The following is a 17,649-nucleotide window of genomic DNA, read 5'->3' as shown; positions in this document are numbered from 1 at the left end:
GGGGAGAGGATGGAGAAATCGCCAAGTGCCGTCCTCCATAGGAAAAAAATGGATTATGGAGGATTAATCTTTACAGTTCGTTTTATCGATTGGCTTGGCATAATTGCTCTCCTCTCGAACATCAGCAGTGTCTGCTTTCAGCAGCAAGCTGCTCAGAATGTGACCGCACCTTAACATGTTTTGGGGCTACAGTTATTGAAATGTAAATTCCAGAGAAGGGAAAGATACAGAATTTGACCCTCTTTTTGGGAAAGTGACATTAAAATGAGCAAATATTCCAGGCAAAATCTACCACCAGATCCTTTTTACATGCTTGGTAATTAAATCAGAGAAACGAGCTGCTATTTATCAAACAATTAAGTACCGAGCATTGTGTCACCCTTTTAATGATGTTTTGTTGTGACACACCTATAAGGTTGGGACAGTAGAATCTGACCACACGTGGGATTTGGTGCTGAAGAAGTGTTTGTTTACTTATTTTTTTTTAAAGATTTTATTTATTTATTTGACAGAGATGACAAGTAGGCAGAGAGGCAGGCAGAGAGGGGGTGGGGGAAGCAGGCTCCCTGCTGAGCAGAGAGCCCAAGCAGGGCTCGATCCCAGAATCCTGGGATCATGACCTGAGCCGAAGGCAGAGGCTTAACCCACTGAGCCACCCAGGGGCCCCTGAAGATGTGTTTTAAAGGAAAATCGTATATAGTCAGAATTCTTCACTGAAAAATCCCGTATGTTTTGGGGGTATAACCCTGTTGAAGAGTTCTTACCCCTGAAGTTTGAGAATTGCTGAGCTAGTCCCTAGGAAGGAACAAAGGGAATGCAGAAGTGTGAGCATTCCAATGTGTTGAATAAATGAACGTTGAATGAATTCTGCTTATAACTACCAGACTTCTATAGGTGGATGATGGGCTGAGAATTCTTAAGTATTTCTCGGGCTTCAAGGGTCGGCTTGCTTCTCTTTTACTCTTAAGCCTCTTTAACCTAGATCTACCCTACAAGAGTTGTTGTTGTGACTTTTCAGCGGTGCCATGGAGCGCAACCTGACCCTGGTTACACGCTAACGTGAGTTTGTATATTAAATGAGCCTATAATGACTGCGTTGTGCAATTAGTGCCTCATTTCTACGGGGAAGAACCGGGGTGTGCTGTCTTGCCAAGGTCACTGTCAGATATGGGGGTGGCCCCGCGTGATCCCCGCCTCCAAGCGTTCACACCTTTGGGGGCAGGACCTGACGTGCTTCTAACCCATGGAATAGTGAAAGTGCGGGGATGTCATAGCTATGATTGTTGCATTAGGGAAACTGTCAGTGAGCATGTTGGGAAAGCCCATGTGGCAAGGAAAGGCAGGTGCCCTCGAGGAGCAGAGCACCAGCAGAAAGCCTTGGAGCTTTCGGGCCGGCAAATGCGAGGACGAAGGACAGAATGTTGGCACCCACTGTTCGAGTGAGGAAGACGAGTCTTCTTCAGTCCAGCCTCCAGGTGAGACCCTGGCCGGGGCTGATACTTAGACCGTAGCTTCATGAGACTGTAGGCATAACACTCAACGATGTCGTGCCCAGATCCCTGGTCTGCAGAAACTGTGATGTCCTAAATGTGTGTGGCATGAAGTCCTCAAATATGTAGTTAATTGTTATGCAGCTGTAGATACACAGTCACACAAATAGTGAGTGTCAGGATTTGAACCCAGTCCCATCTGATGGCAGACGGGAGGATCTGAGCTGATCTGGAAGGACCTGGAGGGCCGTCTCATCCTGTGGCCTTTTGGTGGATGCCTGGAGCTTTCACTGTCTCCCTGCAGTGGTGGGCTAGGTCCTTCGGGACTGCCATTGGACGGGGTGGGGGGTGGATTCAGTGTCTTTTGAGGCATCTGCATTCCATGTGGACAGATTCCTATTTCTTTAATGGACTGATTCACCTACTTACTAAGTAGAAGTATTTCTTGAAGGTCTCCTCAGTGCCCTGCTCTGTGCTGGTTGATGGGTTATGGTCTTGCCTCATAGAACTGACCTTGTCCAGACGCCTGGGTGGCTCAGTCGGCTAAGCGTCTGACTTTGGCTCAGGTCCCGATCCCGGGGTCCTGGGATTGAGCTCTGTGTCTGGCTCCATGATCAGCCCAGAGTCTGCTTGTCCCTCTCCCTCTGCCCTGCTCATGTTCCCTCTCTCTCTCTCTCTGTCTCTCTTTCTCTCAAATAAATAAGACCTTAAAAAAAAAAAAGAAAAAAAAACCTGACATTGTTATAATTATTAAACCCTTATTTCTACACAGTCATGATTTTTAGACATTTTACTATGATTTCTCTAGTTCTGCTCAGTGGGCTCCAAAGAGTATTTCTAAACCCTTTTCCACAAGACAACACTTCAGATATTAAACATTGTTGTCCTTTTGTCCCCCGGAGTCTTCTTTTTGGGCTTGCTATCCTCCCAGCTTTTTCCACCAAGTGGCACGTAGCTTTGTCTGGAGCCGCACAGCCCAACCCGGTAGCCATGAGCCATAAGCGGCTACATAAATTTAAATTGATTAGAATTAAATACAACTAAAAATTCGGCTCCTCAGTCATACTAGCCACATCTGCAAAGCTCAGTCGTCATAGGTGGGGGTGACGACTGTGTTGGAGATGGAGAACGTTTTCATCATGGCGGAAGTGCCATGGGCCAGGGCTGAATCTGAAACGGAACTGCATAACACAAAGTCTTTCATTCTGGTCTAATTCACAGTATAACCGACGTATCCCTTCTCTAGTTTTAAGTAATAAACCCTTACTAATAAAACATAAGATCAAAATAACCTTTTTAGCAGCCATATTGTGTGCCTCATTTAAAATTCAAAGCCCTTTGAGACATTTCTGAGCAATTTTTCTCCATGTGCTGTGTGAGAGCAGCGTTTCTTCCATCCTCTACTGTCGACTTCTGTTCTTGGACCCACACTTCATAATTTGCATTTACCTCCAGAGAATTTAATTGCATTAACTTTCAATGGATTGGTTGTCTTACTGGTTTTTTTTTTCCATTTTGCTTTTGACAGACCAAAATTGTTGTGTTTCTTCCTAGGTTCAGTTCACCCCCAAGTTTGAGGGGAATGCAGGCAATATCGGTACCCAAATTATTGATAGGAAAATGAACAAACGTGGCTCTGGGTAGAGCCCAGTGGCAGACCACTAGAGAATATATTCTACATCAGCATAGATGTAATGAATCAGCAGAGAGGAGAACTTTTGATGGGTTACTCAGCCCACTTATTTTCATTATGCCTGGCCTCTGTTTCTTTATATTTTTGCATTGGAGTTTTATGAAAAACTCAGAATATCTTGGTGAATTTTATGACCGTAACAGTCATAACGGATTCTAAGGAATCATTGCTGCTCGCTGCCACCCATGTTAGTAATGGCATTCTTTTTTTTTCTTTTTAATGGATTTTATTTATTTATTTGAGGTAGAGCATGAGATTCGAGAAGGTCAGAAGGAGAAGCAGACTCCCCATGGAGGTGGGAGCCCTATGCGGGACTCGATCCCAGGACTCCAGGATCACGACCTCAGCTAAAGGCAGTTGCTTAACCAACTGAGCCACCCAGGCGCCTGGTAATGGCATTCTAAGTATTTCTTATGAGGTTGGCCCATGATTACTGATCTGTGACTGGCAGAACCGTTCTTTTCATTCCTTTCCATTTGCTGGAAATGGAAACAGCTCCTATTCTCCCAGATTTTTCAGAGTTTGCCAGTGATTTTTTGCTATCTGACACCTTATGCCATGGGTACTGTGGGGTTTAACTCCTCAGGGCCGGGATCCTCGGGCTCATTTAGAGAGGGCAGGCACTCTGAAAATCACAACCCCTATTGTGGACCTCAATCCCCTCTAACTCGTGTCCCCTTGACCCTTTTGGCAAGCGTCTCATCCTTCTCGACGGAACACAGACGCAGACCGGAGTTGAGTAATTCCTCCTGCTGTCATCCGTTAGCATCACACCACCCTCACCAAGCAGGAGACCTATGTCTTGTTGTTCTCCTTGCTCTGAGCGTAACAAAAATAGCCCTTTTGTAGTTCTGTGCGTTTTCTGCTGGGCTCAGCTCATTCTGGCCTTTTGCCTTCTTGACACCCATATCAGAAGCTGGAAGTTTTTTCATTTGAAGATGGAGGCATTCTCCAAAGCAGATGACTTTACAGGAGCAGGCTAGATAGAAAGTGGGTATCTTGAGAATGGCAGTTGGTGCATATCTTTGCCTCTACCTTCTGTCTGGACAATGAGCATTAATTTCTTTAACTACTCTGGTTATTACTGGAGGATCAATTTTTCTAAACCTTCTCTCCCTTGCCTTTTTTCCTCTCTCTTGGCCAAAATCACTTTACGGGGACCCTTTCATGATGGATGGGACATGCTGTGGACATTGGTTTTCAGATGGCAGGTAGTTCTGTGTAAGATGCTGGGACTTCTCTCCAAGAAGACTTCCAATCTTCACAACGCTGTCCCCGCGAAAGTCAGCTGGGCATTTAACATGGATTTAACAAAGCCCTAAGAGCTTGTGTTAAGAGAAGGGCTCTGGAGTCAGACCTTGCTGGTTCAAATCCTGCCTTCCCAACTTACCAGCTTTATGACCTTGGCCAAATTATTAACCTTTCTGTGTTTGCATTTTCTCTAAGAAGGTCTGTGTCTCAGAAGGCTGTGGCCAGACACGGATGAGTTAATGCCTGTAACAAGTTTTCAGCATCATATTTGGCCGCTAGTTAGTGCTAAGTAAAAGCTTTCTAATAGCAGTGATTATTATTTGCGTACAGAGACTCTCAAGGCTAAGAGGCCCCAAATAATTGGAATTAGAGGGCAGTCAGCTGGCAAGATTTTCAATTCTAATGTCCAAGGAGGGACATATGAAATCGATAACCTGATTTTCTGTTGTGCCAATCAATGTATCATCTCCCAGGACATGAGAAAGCAGCGGGGAAGCAGAGCTAGCTTTGCCATTTGGAGGAAGGACGCTTTACCCTTTGACGAGGCCTGAGTCTGCATCTTGTTCTTATCTCGCCTGCTTGTGTGCACAGAACGTTAGTTATTCACCTGGACCTACTCCCACCTGCTCCTTATCTTCTCTTCCTCAGATGGGAAATGACTTTCTGGTTTACTTTTGTTTCCTCCTTTCCAAAATGCCTTGGACTCCAGGCAGCTGGGCATTTTTACTTCGGGTTTAAGCCTGGTTAACACTGTGAACTTCAAGTTCAGTGATCTGTAGATGAAAATGTGGAGGGGGAAAAAAAAAAAGAAAAGGAAAAGAAATACTTTGGTTTAGATGGAAATTGGCCTGCAGAGAGGACTCTGTGTTTTTTTTTTTTTAAAGATTTTATTTATTGATTTGACAGAGAGACATCACAAGTAGACAGAGAGGTAGGCAGAGAGAGAGAGAGAGAGAGAGAGAGAGAGAAGCAGGCTCCCTGCTGAGCAGAGAGCCCGATGCGGGACTCGATCCCAGGACCCTGAGATCATGACCTGAGCCGAAGGCAGCGGCTTAACCCACTGAGCCACCCAGGCGCCCCAGGACTCTGTGTATTGTACAGAATTCAACATTATCTGAAAATGAGTTTCCACCATATGCTCACTCCCTGACCAGTGAGAACTCTTGCTTATAATAGATGCCCCCTTCCACCCACCTTATGGAAGACTCTTCCCTCACTAGGGCTCTGGCTGGCTTCTTTGCACCTCAGGGCCTTTGGATGTGCTGTTCTCTCTGGCTAAAACATTTCCTCCATGTATCCCATAGCTGGCTCCTTGTCATCTTTTAGGTTCCAGCACAAAATAGTAATTTCCCACTGCCCTTGCTGAATTCTCCTCTCTGCCTTCTCCCCCTTTCTCATCCCTTTCTGTGGTCTGTTGTCATCTCTTTTTATCAATGTTGAATACTCATTTTTCAGATGGCTGAAACCAGCATACAAGGCAGAGACATCGCCTGTTCCCTTCATTGCTCGTGCCCGTACCCGGAGGCAGTACCTATTGCATAGCTGGGGCTCAGATCTATTTGGCGAGTGAAGGGATTTTAAAATTCAGTACAGGAAAGTGGCTGTAGAAGAGCAGAATGCAGCCTTTGCTGCATTGCTCCTTTGCACTGGGTTGCAGGTACCTCTGCTATCGCATAACCCTCGGCAGCTGCAAAGGACCATTCCTTGCAAGTTCAGAGGTAAATCTCCAGGGAGCTGAGGGCTAGAGCATGAGGTACCAGCACCTATAAGCAGCTCGAGCTGCTCCTGTTCCATCCCTAGTGTCTGCCAAGTCTTTCTGCCTTCCTCACTGGGTCTACTGTGGCGTCGCAGAGGCGGCCCATGCAAACCTGGGATGTGATGTCCCTGATGGAAATCTAGTGCATAAATGCTTCTCCCTGCTGTCCTTTGGTGGCCGATTCTGGGAACCATTCTCCTCGCTTCTTGAGAGGCCTTAAGGAATCTGGCTGCCGCTGTTTGAGGCAGCGACCTCATTTATGCACCTGCATGTCCTTGTCTCGGGCTCTGGTTGGGGGCGAACCCATCCCGAGACCCCATTCATATGGACACCTTCACTTCATTGTTGCCTGCCCTTTGTCAGAGCCTGCACAGAGCTTGCAATATCCCATCGGGAAAGCTTTCATGAACCTCTTTGTTAACGCTCGCCTGCGTGTGTATTTTATCTCTTTCAGGATGATGGGGGTCTCTTTGCCCTTGGACTTCTGACACCTGTTACCCTAAAGATCTTTGACACTTCATCTCCCTTTTTCTTACAGCTGTTCACTGAGCAATCTGCTGGCCTCCAGCTCTGCCGGTTTCTTCCTTGAAGATGCAATCATGGAATCCGGCCCGCTCTAGCTTTCCCAGGCCCTGCGTATTTATAGCTCTGGCTTTTAGATTGCGGGCTAACTTTCAGATGTGCTTGCTTTGAAATAGACTTTCTGAAGGACCTCTGTGGGGATAATGAGGCCATTTCTACACTTGCAAGTTGGAATACATTACAAATAGTGGTTGCAAGAAGTACTTGAAACGATGGTGCTTTCTATACAGGGCAAATTGTGTTTTTCTTTCTTTTTTTTTTTAACCTTGCAAAAATCATTCTGCAACTCTTTCCTGGTGCTTCTGTGACTGGTTTATGCCTTACACAGATGTCAGTACAACCTCTGCGAGTTTGCTTTCCAACTTTTTGTGTCAGTACTGGCAGAATTGGGTGCAAGGTCCGGCTTACCTAGGGCAGGAGGGGGAAAGAGGGAGAAGGTAGCTGTGATAGGGTCATCCATTTTGCTAGCTCCTGGGATCTAGATCCTTTAACCCCTTCTGTGCCATAGGTCCTTTTGGACATTTGGTGAGGCCAAATGTTTTAAAGCACATAAAACAAAATCCACAGGACTACAAAGGAAGCCAGCTGTACTGTCCTATAGATTGCAGCATGAAGGCGGTTTGTGATAGAGAACACGCACTTTGGTATTAATGCATTAAACAGCATGTTCTATGGGCAGATCCCTGAGCTATATAATTACCGAGAGGCCGTGGATACAGATTTTGAGGTCTACACCACAAACTGCAATGTGACTTGAAAATATCTGTAGTTTCTATGTGTGACCTTGTCCTAGGAACTGCTACATAACTCCTGCCGTTTGTTGCTTTTCTTTTTTTTTTTTTTAAGATTTTATTTATTTATTTGACAGACAGAGATCACAAGTAGGCAGTGAGGCAGGCAGAGAGAGAGAGAGGGGAAGCAGGTTCCTTGCTGAGCAGAGAGCTTGATGTGGGGCTCGATCCCAGGACCCTGAGATCATGACCTGAGCCGAAGGCAGAGGCTTTAACCCACTGAGCCATCCAGGGGCCCCCTGTTGCTGACTTTTTTCATTGAGGGATGTGATGGGTTTCAAATAGAGGTGAGTGAAAAGGAAGATGTCTTTTTTTCCTTCATCCCAGTTCACGAAGCCCTGACTTCTACCCAAGGACCCCATGTTCAGAAGCCGCATTCACAGGATCGGCCGTTGCTCTAAGTCCTGGGCAAAAGCTCCTGTTTGCTTCAGTGTCTGCCTCACAGGAGATATCGGCAAATGTTGGTCAAAGGAAAGGTTAGTCAGTGCTGTACCCACCATTATTGTAGGTCAGACCCGTGTTAATCCAAGACTGAGGACCCTGGGATGTTACCGCTCAGGATTCCTGTGCCTGCCTTTTTTTTTTTTTTTTTCTTTTTTTCTTTTTCTTGGTTCCTTTCATCTCTTACAGAAATGGCCATTGATTGGGAGAACCAATGATGTCTGAAATTACTTATTAGATTGAAAATACTTTGGAAAGTGATTTTACTAACTTGGTTTGTCAGGTTTTTTCAGGCAGGATCCTTTTGCTGATTACTGCTTTGCATAACACTGTGGCGTGAACAAGGCTGAGTTTGATTTTGACATCGAGTGTTTTCCGGTCCAATAAGGTTTCAGACCCATAGACAAACATATATATGACCACAAGGTGAAAATATTAGAAGAGAAAGCCCAAAGACAGTATTATAACTAGTGTGTGTATCCAGAAAGTGAACAGTATTGGTATTGGCTGAAAAAAGTGGTAGGGAGTGGGGAAAAGAGGGGTGAGTGGTCATTTTCTAGATACTGGGAAGACAGTGTTGCCCAGTGGAAGGGAGGGTAGACTCTGGAACCTGAGTCCCTATCCCAGCTCTGCCACTTGGTGGCTGATCTTAGGCAAGTTGAATTACTTTCCTGCATCCAAATTCCTCCTCTGTAAAGGGGGATAATGACAAGCACCTACCTCTAAGCATCTGGAGACGATTAATTGAGTTCAATGCAAAGAAAACCCTCAGGGCAGAGCGGGACTTTTATAGGGGTTCTGGAAGTCATTACAACAACTCATATTAGAATGGGTGTCATTGACGCAGCCTTTCTCTGTACCATGCCTCATTTAACTTCACCGTAGCCCAGGTAAACTATTTTAAAATCCATTTTCAAGATGAAGAACTTGAGGTTCAGAGAGGTCCAATGATTTGCCTGCTGAACAGATATGGCACAATGGAAACAAGAACCCATGTTTTGGGTTGGCAAGACCTGCTGAGGTTCCAGGGTCTTCCACGGTATTTAGTGTATGGGCTGAAGTGACCTTCTGCAATTTCTTTTCTTTTCTTTTTCTTTTTTGGAGTGAGAAATGAACTTTTGTTTGAGCCATGAGTTGTTGGGTCTTTTTGTTAAAGCGGCTTGCATTCTCCTGAATACCTGTGTTGGATATCATGTTTCCTGTATTCCCCCGTAGGAAGACTTTCTTAGTTTCTTTTTTTTTTTTTTTTAAGAATTTATTTATTTATTTGAGAGAGAGAGTGAGAGAGAGAGAGACAGCACAAGAAGGGGAGGGTCAGAGGGAGAAGCAGACTCCCTGCTGAGCAGAAAGCCCCATACGGGACTCGATCCTGGGACTCACTCCAGGATCACCACCCAAACCGAAGGCAGTCACTTAACCAACTGAGCCACGCAGGAGCCCCTCTTAGCTTATTTCTTGATTTTGGTGGATCATCCCCTCCATTTGCTTTCTTAGAAGGCATGCTTGAGCGGTAAATATTTTGGGAGCTGAATTCCTTTGCATTTGGCCTGTTCTTATCTTTCTGGAATTTTTAAGTGTCTTCTGTTTGTCTCCAGTGTTCTGGTGTGTGTCTATTTTCAACTATTGTGCTGAGGACTCAACCATTCCAATCTGGAAACTTACGTCCTTCTTTTCCAGGAATAAAACTTTTTTCTTTAATGATTCTCTCCCTTGCATCTTCTCTGTCTCTCTTCTTAGCAGAACTCTTAATATCCGGGTCCTGGAATTCCTTGCCTGACACTCTAAGTTTCTTATGTTTCTCTCCTAGCTCCCATCTGTTTGTCTTTTTGCTTTACTTTTTGGCAAATTTCCTCAACTGATTTTCTTGTTTGTCTCCTGAATATTTCCTTTCTCTCTCTCTCTCTCCTTTTTTAAAAATTTATTTATTTGACAGAGAGAGAGTGACAGAGCACAAGCAGGGGGAGCAGCAGAGTGAGAGGGGGAAGCAGGCTCCCCACTGAGCAGGGAGTCTGATGTGGGACTCAATCCCAGGACCCTGAGGTCATGACCTGAGCTGAAGGCAGATGCTTAACTGACAGAGTCACCCATGCACCCTCTCTCTCTCTGTTTTAAAAAAAGTATTTATTTATTTAAGTAATCTCTACACCCAAATTGGGGCTTGAACCCACAACCGTGAGAACAAGAGTCCTGTGCTCTTCTGACTGAGCCAGGCAGGCGTCCCCTCTTTTCTTCTTTAAATAACATCCTGGATTTTTTTCTTGGTTGCAGACCCTCTTATCCATTTGGGGATATTTTATTTTATTATATCTTTTTTCTTTTTTTTTAAGATTTGTTTATTTACTTGAGAGAGAGAGTGAGCAAAAGAGAGAGCATGAGCAGGAAAGACAGGAGAAGGAGAGAGAATCCCAGGCAAACTCCACACCAAGAGCAGAGCCTGATTTGGGGCTCTATCTCAGGGCTCTGAGATCATGACCTGAGCCGAAATCAAGAGCCAGACACCCAAATGACTGCCTGCCCCCAACCCCCAGGCACCCTCCTGTGAGGACATTATGGGGGATATTTTTGTCAGTTTTTTTTCTTCCTGTGTGGGTTATTTCTTCTGAGTTGCCATTTCCTGTTTCTGTAGTTCATTTTAGAGTTTTCAAATGGAGGGGACCCTTCACGGAGCCAGTGGTGTCCGGTGGAGGGGCTGAGAGGTTCTGTAGCTGTGCCCTTTAATATGCCACTCACCCGTGGAGCTGCTGAGCACTGGAAATGTGCCTCGTGCCCCTGATGAACTCAGTTTAAAGTTTTAGGGGATGGGGGATGGGGCGGCCGGTGAGGAGGGCATGTGTGGCGAGGAGCACCGGGTGTTACACGCAACAAGTGAAACGCTGAACGCTACATCAAAAACTAATGATGTGTTCTATGCTGGCTAGTTGAACATAATGATAAAAATAAAAAATTAAAAAAAAAAGCTATAGTAATTTAAAAAAAAGTTTTTTTCATGGATGTTAATTCACATTTAATGACCCATGTGGCTAGGAGCTCCCAATTGGACAGGGCAGACAGAATTGTTCTTCTGTGGATAGGCTTGGGTATGAACCCCAGCAGTACCACCAGTGAGCTTTGTGACCTTGGAAGGTAATTTCTGGGGGTCTCCATTTACCCATCTAGGAAATGGGGTAATTCTATTTGGACGAAACTAAACACTCACTCTAGCTAGGCCAAAGATGAAAATTATTATTTAAAAAAATAACTTTTAGACGTTCTTACGGAATGCGAGGGGAGGGTTGAAGGCAGGTCAAGGAAAGGCTAAACATAGAACAACATTCTGGGACCTGCATCGTGTCCTTCTGTCTCATTTCTGCTCTTTGGACAGCGGTGACAGTCTTGTCTCCGTGCAGACCGGCTTTTTTGGTGCCCCTATGTGTTCTGACGAGAGCTGTCCACTCCACAGGTCCCAGATTTGTGTGTCTCTGCTTCAAGAGCTTATTCCGGAATGACTAGGAGACTAGCTGTCTCTCAGGCTCAATTCTCAGTTCCAGGAAGAGGAGACTTCAATTGGCGTGGCTTGAATTTTAGCCACAGGTGGCTGAACCGTGTAGCAAAGCATAGGGCCCCACATCTCTCCAGAGCTTTGGTTGGGAGCTGGGATGTTCTCAGGAAAAGCCATAGCTCTGAGTTGGGTCCACACCTAAAAAAGTGTCTATAGTTAAAAATGTTGCCACAAGATGATTACGGTGATTGAAAACCTGAATTTAAGGAGAGGGGATTGGACATCCTACTTATGGTTGGTTTTTCAGATTCATTTATTGATACAACAAATATGTGTTGAATGTTTGGTACATGTCAGGTCCAGTATCAAGGCCTGGAGATGAAAGGCAATGCTAAGATAAGACTCTTATTCTTGCCTTCATGGAACTTCGGGTCTTATGGGAGAGACCCACATGAGTACGGCAATGCAATTCTGATTAATCAAAAAGAAAAGGCTTAACTTTAGAGATTTTACTTAGTAATTAGGGAAGTGCCTCCCCCAGGAGGTGGTGGGTGTCCTGAGAGATGAAGATTGAGCAGGAATTAACTAGGTGGAGAAGGACAGAACAATGTGTTTGGCTCTGAACCAAAGAATTAACATGGGCAAAGGCCCTGAGGCAGGAAGGCTATGAAAGACTGGATTGTTTTAGAATTTACTTGTTTCTGCTCTCTCTGGCCCCCGCTATTTACAAAAGTGCTTTGGAATTAATTACAATTGATGGTTTTTCAGGTGATCAGTTATTTTAATTAAAGTTTAAAGGTCCTGTCATTCACAAAGATATATCTACATTTTGTGTATTTTTATGTTATGCAGCAGATTATGATAATCTTAATTTTTACATGCATTTCTTCCTTCTGGGGATGGATAGTGCATTTTTTACCTTGAGGGCATAAATCTATGACTAGGAAGAAAGGTTATTCTTTCTAGCTTCCTGTGTTTGTCTGCTTTAGAAGTCTCCTAGTGTGTGGTGCTTCTCTTGTGTGTTGGAATTATGGGATCATGACCCCATGATTTCCTTATATTTCCTTATATGGGCATAATTGCTATCAGAATGTTTCCCTCATGCCCAAATGAAGCATGATTAGTGAATTCTTGTTTGAAAATGTGGACTAGGCTTAGAAATTTCTGAAAACTCAGTGTCTGGTTGTAATGCCTTATAAATGTAAGATGGATTTTTTGTTTTGTTTTGTGTTTTTTAGTCTTGAATAAGAAGAATGGCCTCCCAGGCCTTTAACTGATGTCAATGATATCAAATTATAGGAGGAGTTTAACACAACTTGTTGTGAACACCAAAAGATCTTTCCAAATATTAATTACCCTTGGAAATGACAGAAGTTTAGATGGGGGGGTTACACAAAATTTTTGAAAGTGAAAAACAAAATCCAGGCTCATGGGTATAACCACAAATGTTACCACAGACAATAAGACACTCTGGATTTTTTTTTTCTTCTTTTAGATTCTATCTAAACTTTTTTCTTCATTTGGAAAGACCTTATTAATGAGGTGGTTCTTTCTTTTGTACTAAGTCTCTCAGATGCGATGTGGTTTTTACACTTAGAGCTCATCTCAACTCTGATGGCAAGCTTTCATTGGAAATATTTGATAGGTATTTCATAATGTTTACACATGAAAAAGCAGATATGTGGCTGGAATTTATGGGATGTCATCCTTCAATGATGGCCAGTTGTTAGGAAGACTCTGTGCTTCTAAGAAGTCCCTCCTCAGACTGCGGGACGTTCTGTGGGATATTCTGTGTTGCACAAACCCCAGTCTTCAGTCTTGACTGAGCATGTACTATTTCTGGCCCCCCCCTTTTTTTTCCCCTTCTGTTTTAAACTCCCCTTTCCTCCCAGAGGATGGAATCTCTCAGCCCAGTTCAGAATCATGAGTCCACTTCTTACTTGTTTTGTGTAAGTAAGCGGGAGGACTTATTTTCTCCCCTGTTAGATAGAGGTTGACCAAAGGGGCACCTGGGTGGCTCAGTTGGTTAAGCATCTGCCTTTGGCCCAGGTCATGATCCCAGGGTCCTGGGATGGAGCCCCACATCGGGCTTCCTGCTAGGTGGCTCAGTTGGTTAAGCATCTGCCTTTGGCCCAGGTCATGATCCCAGGGTCCTGGGATGGAGCCCCACATCGGGCTTCCTGCTTCTCCCTCTCCCTCTGCCTGCTGCTCCCTCTCCCTTTCTAACAAATAAATAAATAAAATCTTAAAAAAAAAAAAAAGAGGTAACAAAAGAATTAAAAAGAATTGCCTTCTCAGATTATTTCGAGGATTAGATGAGCAGAGAAATGAACTGATGTGTCCAGTGTTGGACCCTGAGTACCTATCGTTAACGTATTATCACACTATCAGATTCTTTGATTCTCTTCTCCTGACTTAAGATCTAAAACAATCAGGTAATGTAAGGGCCTGCTTAGACAGAGTGATTCCATCCCGTTAAACAGTGATTTTGTTGTTTAGGCAGTAAAACTTAAACTGACCCTGCCCGCCCCCCCCACCCCGGGGAACTTACTTAAAAGCAAGTCCTGGAAACCAATAGAATATGGTTGACCAGACCCTGATAACAAAGCCCAAATGCAGGGATGAGTCGGGTCAGGTGGAGACGTCCTATCAGTAGAGCGCGCATACTGTCTCCCTAGCTACCAAGGAGCATGGGCCCTGCCTTTTGGGCGCCAATTCTGACCAAGGTGATAGGCTAGTTCAAATAGCTACTATGGGGTGAATTGTAATTCAATTGGACATCTGTGTGTGACCTAGCATGACTGTGCAGCTTTCTCTGTGTGTTGCAATCTCATTGGCCACCTGTGTGTGGCCAGGCTCAACCACATGGCCTTTGCTCTATAAAAGTTAGTCTGTGAGGCTGGGAGGGGTCGCCTTCTCTGTAAGAGGCGGCCCCGACTGGTCGGTTTGATTCTCGATGCTTGGCACGAAATAAAGCTTTGCTTTATTTGCTCAGTCTCACTCCTTTGATCACAGACCTATCATTGGGGGACCTTTATGGCTTTCCACTGTTTTCTAGTGCCCATGAATGTTTTTCTGGACTCTAGGATCATACATATCAGGATCTTAATTTCAGAGGCTATGACTGGTTTGAATCACCGTGAACCAAGACTGAGCTCTGTTCAAGCTATAAAATGTGTATCCTTGGAGTCCCTTCCCAACCCATCCCTTTTCCCCTTATCTTCTCCCTGGTCCCCTCACTGCTTGCTTCCCTATGTTGTATGCAATAGACTTCGTTCCTCCCAGAAACTAAACACTACTGGTCCTTTGGCCCTTTCCCTCCCATCCTGTTACCTACCAGGAAACCCATTCATGAATCCTAATGTGATTCATTGCCTTTTAATTCCTGTGTTGTGTAGTGTAGGTAACATTTTTCATTTTATTATGTAGAAATAATGCTTCTACCCTTAGGCGGCCGTGTCAAGCTGGGAATTTTGAGTTTTGGTATGGTGAGTAGAATGGGTAGACAAAAGGGAAGTGGATGAAGAGAGAGGACAAATCGAACTTTGGATCTGTTAAAGGATATTAAATAATGTTGTCTTGTTTATATACTCATGTATTTGTCCCCATCAAAGCAGACTAGAGAAAGCCTTTAACAATATTCAGTGGAATAAAAGATAGAGGGAACATAGAAAAACTAAGTATAAATTTAGTATATAAAGTACATGGTGAGAAGTTCTATTCACTTATGGGTGGTAGACGATAAATTTGGCTCTGAGCTTCCTAGTAGCTAAAGTGAAGAGTGAAATATAATTGACTCTAGGATGTGCAACATCTGTAAGATAAAAACTAGCATTCTTGGTGCCAAGACCTGAGGCTTGGACATTGTAAGTTGGTTTATTAGTTTTGTCTTCAAATGGGGTGTCGGAGATAACTCAGTAATATATGTAAGAGAAGACCTCATCAGTGTTCTACTCTGGAAGGTAGCTGACCAAATTCATTCTCTCTCTCTCTCTCTCTTAATTGCAGTGTACTTGCCACACAATGTTACATTAGTTTCAAGTCCAAATTCATTCTCATATAGTTCTAGGTTGAGACCTCAATGTGCACCAAACAAGCAGTTGATAAAATGTTTTGCAAGTTTTACTACTCTTGAGGGGGTAGATAAGGCTGTTAGTAATTTTATTGCACTCACTGGTAAGATAGATGCCAGCCCTAGAGAGGATTAATGAAAGGAAAAGAGTTTCACCTATGTGCTTGCTTAGGCACTCACTCATTCATTCAACACTTATTGGGAACTTGTTATACGCAAGGATTGTTTTAGGCTTTGGAACATGAATTCTTCTCTGGCTCTTTTGTTGCCATCCTGCCTCAAGCCATCACGATGTCTCAATTGGACTGGTGCTGTAGTCTCTCAGCATTAGCCCATCAGAGGGCATTCTTCATCCAGCAGCTGGAGGGTGCCTTTTTTTTTTTTTTTTTTTTAAAGATTTTATTTATTTATTTGACAGAGAGCGAGAGAGTTCACAAGTAGGCAGAGAGGCAGGCGGCAGGGGGTGGGGTGGGAAGCAGGATCCCTGCAGAACACAAAGCTGATGTGGGGCTCCATCTCAGGACCTTGAGATCATGAGCTAAGCAGAAGGCAGATGCCCAACCCACTGAACCACCAGGTGCCCTGCCTTTTTTTTTTTTTTTTTTAAGATGTTATTTATTTATTTGACACAGAGAGAGAGAGAGAGAGAGAGCGCGCGCACAAGCAGGGGGAGCAGGAGGCAGAGGGAGAGGGGAAGCAGGCTTCCTGTTCAGCAAGGAACCAATGTGGGGCTGGATCCCAAGACCCTGGGATCATGACCTGAGCCAAAGGCAGATACTTAACTGACTCCACCCAGGCACCCTGGAGGGCACTTTTGAAAACCTAGCCCATCTTCAATTTCTGTCCTTTTAAAACTCTCACAGCACATGTGGAATCGAATTCCAACTCCGTCCTGTGATTTGCAAGCTCCCTCATCCTCTGCCCTGGGACCTCTCTGACATCATCTCATATCCCTCACTCCTCTAGCTTCCAGCCCCTGTCCACTCTGAATGTCTCTCTGCTCCTGACTATACCAGGCTTCATTTGGCTTCAGACAGGCTCTCTCTGAGCACCCAGTCCAGGTAGCTTCTCGTCCAGCAAGACCAGCCAGTCTCTGTTTCCCTTTTCATTTTCCTTTTCTTGGTTACACTTATCTTAACCCACAGTTCTCTTACTCACTCTCGTTCACCTGTCTGTCTCCCCATGCTGGAACACAAGCCCCAGGCCACCCAGGACTTCATCTATCCTCTGTGCTCAGCTCCCAACACAGGGCCTGGAGCAGGAGAGTTGATCAAAAAAATACTTTACTTGTTTGAAGGAATCCTGCAGAGGTGACCCAGGAACATGGAAACAACAGAAGATTGTCTCCAGCTCTTCTGTAGGACTGCCACATATGGTCAGTCTCCCTTACCTGCCTCCTCTCTTTTCCCCCTTTCCCTGAGTTCTGTGGTTTCCTTCCGTGGCCCTTCCCCCTCCTCCACCATCTCAAATCAGAGCAAAATAAGACAAGCCCACACGTGCATACAGAACTTCCCTCATTAGCAACAAAAAACAAAACCGGAAATTTAAAAATCCCCAAACACCTCTTTACTCCTTTCTCCAAATATTCCTTTATTCCTTCTTCGGACTGTATTGTTGTCTCTTCTGGAAACTTTTCCTGGATTACAGAAGTCCTCCCTGATCTTTTCTTGACATTGTTTTAATTTTTATTATTCTGAAAGACAACACCAACTATCAGTGACCTACTCTCTTGGTTGCCTTGAGTGTGTTTGTCTTTTCCAAGTACACGATCACTTATGGATGGACAGGAATCAGTCTTACTCTTTATTTCCTCCCAGCACGTCCTAGTGTAAAGCCTAGTAGGCATTTAGTATATTTAGGCTGGGTATTTTGAGCGTCTTTAAATAGCCTGGGGACTTTTGATAGATGTTAACATTGACTTGGGTTCTAGAAGTAACAGGGAGTGGCAACAAATACTAAATCCCAATATGGTCTTGTGTTTACTCTATGTAGTATTTCATATAAAGAATTACCATTTCATTTAGAAGCTGTTGGTCTGTTTTAACCATTTTTGTGATGCCATTTAGTGTGATATGGTTATCTAAATTATTCAATA

At 44.3% G+C, this 17,649-nt stretch overlaps 1 protein-coding gene across 3 annotated transcripts in view; it reads left to right on the top strand.

The window, feature by feature from the left end:
• TAFA4 (TAFA chemokine like family member 4) overlaps positions 1–17,649 on the top strand; it is a 175,269-nt gene that overhangs the window by 22,245 nt on the left and 135,375 nt on the right. The window contains exon 1 of one of the 3 annotated variants that reach the window (XM_032867353.1): positions 1,036–1,059. The exons of the other annotated variants lie outside the window; for them this stretch is intronic. The gene's annotated coding sequence lies outside the window, so the exon portion shown is untranslated. Of the gene's footprint in view, positions 1–1,035; positions 1,060–17,649 lie in introns of those variants that run through there. 3 annotated transcript variants of the gene reach the window in all.

Source organism: Lontra canadensis, unplaced genomic scaffold (assembly GCF_010015895.1).
Source record: "Lontra canadensis isolate GAN:19392208 unplaced genomic scaffold, GSC_riverotter_1.0 scaffold34, whole genome shotgun sequence".
NCBI classification, from domain to species: domain Eukaryota; kingdom Metazoa; phylum Chordata; class Mammalia; order Carnivora; family Mustelidae; genus Lontra; species Lontra canadensis.
Note: the sequence above shows the minus strand (reverse complement) of the source record. Positions and strands in the feature narration are given on the sequence as shown.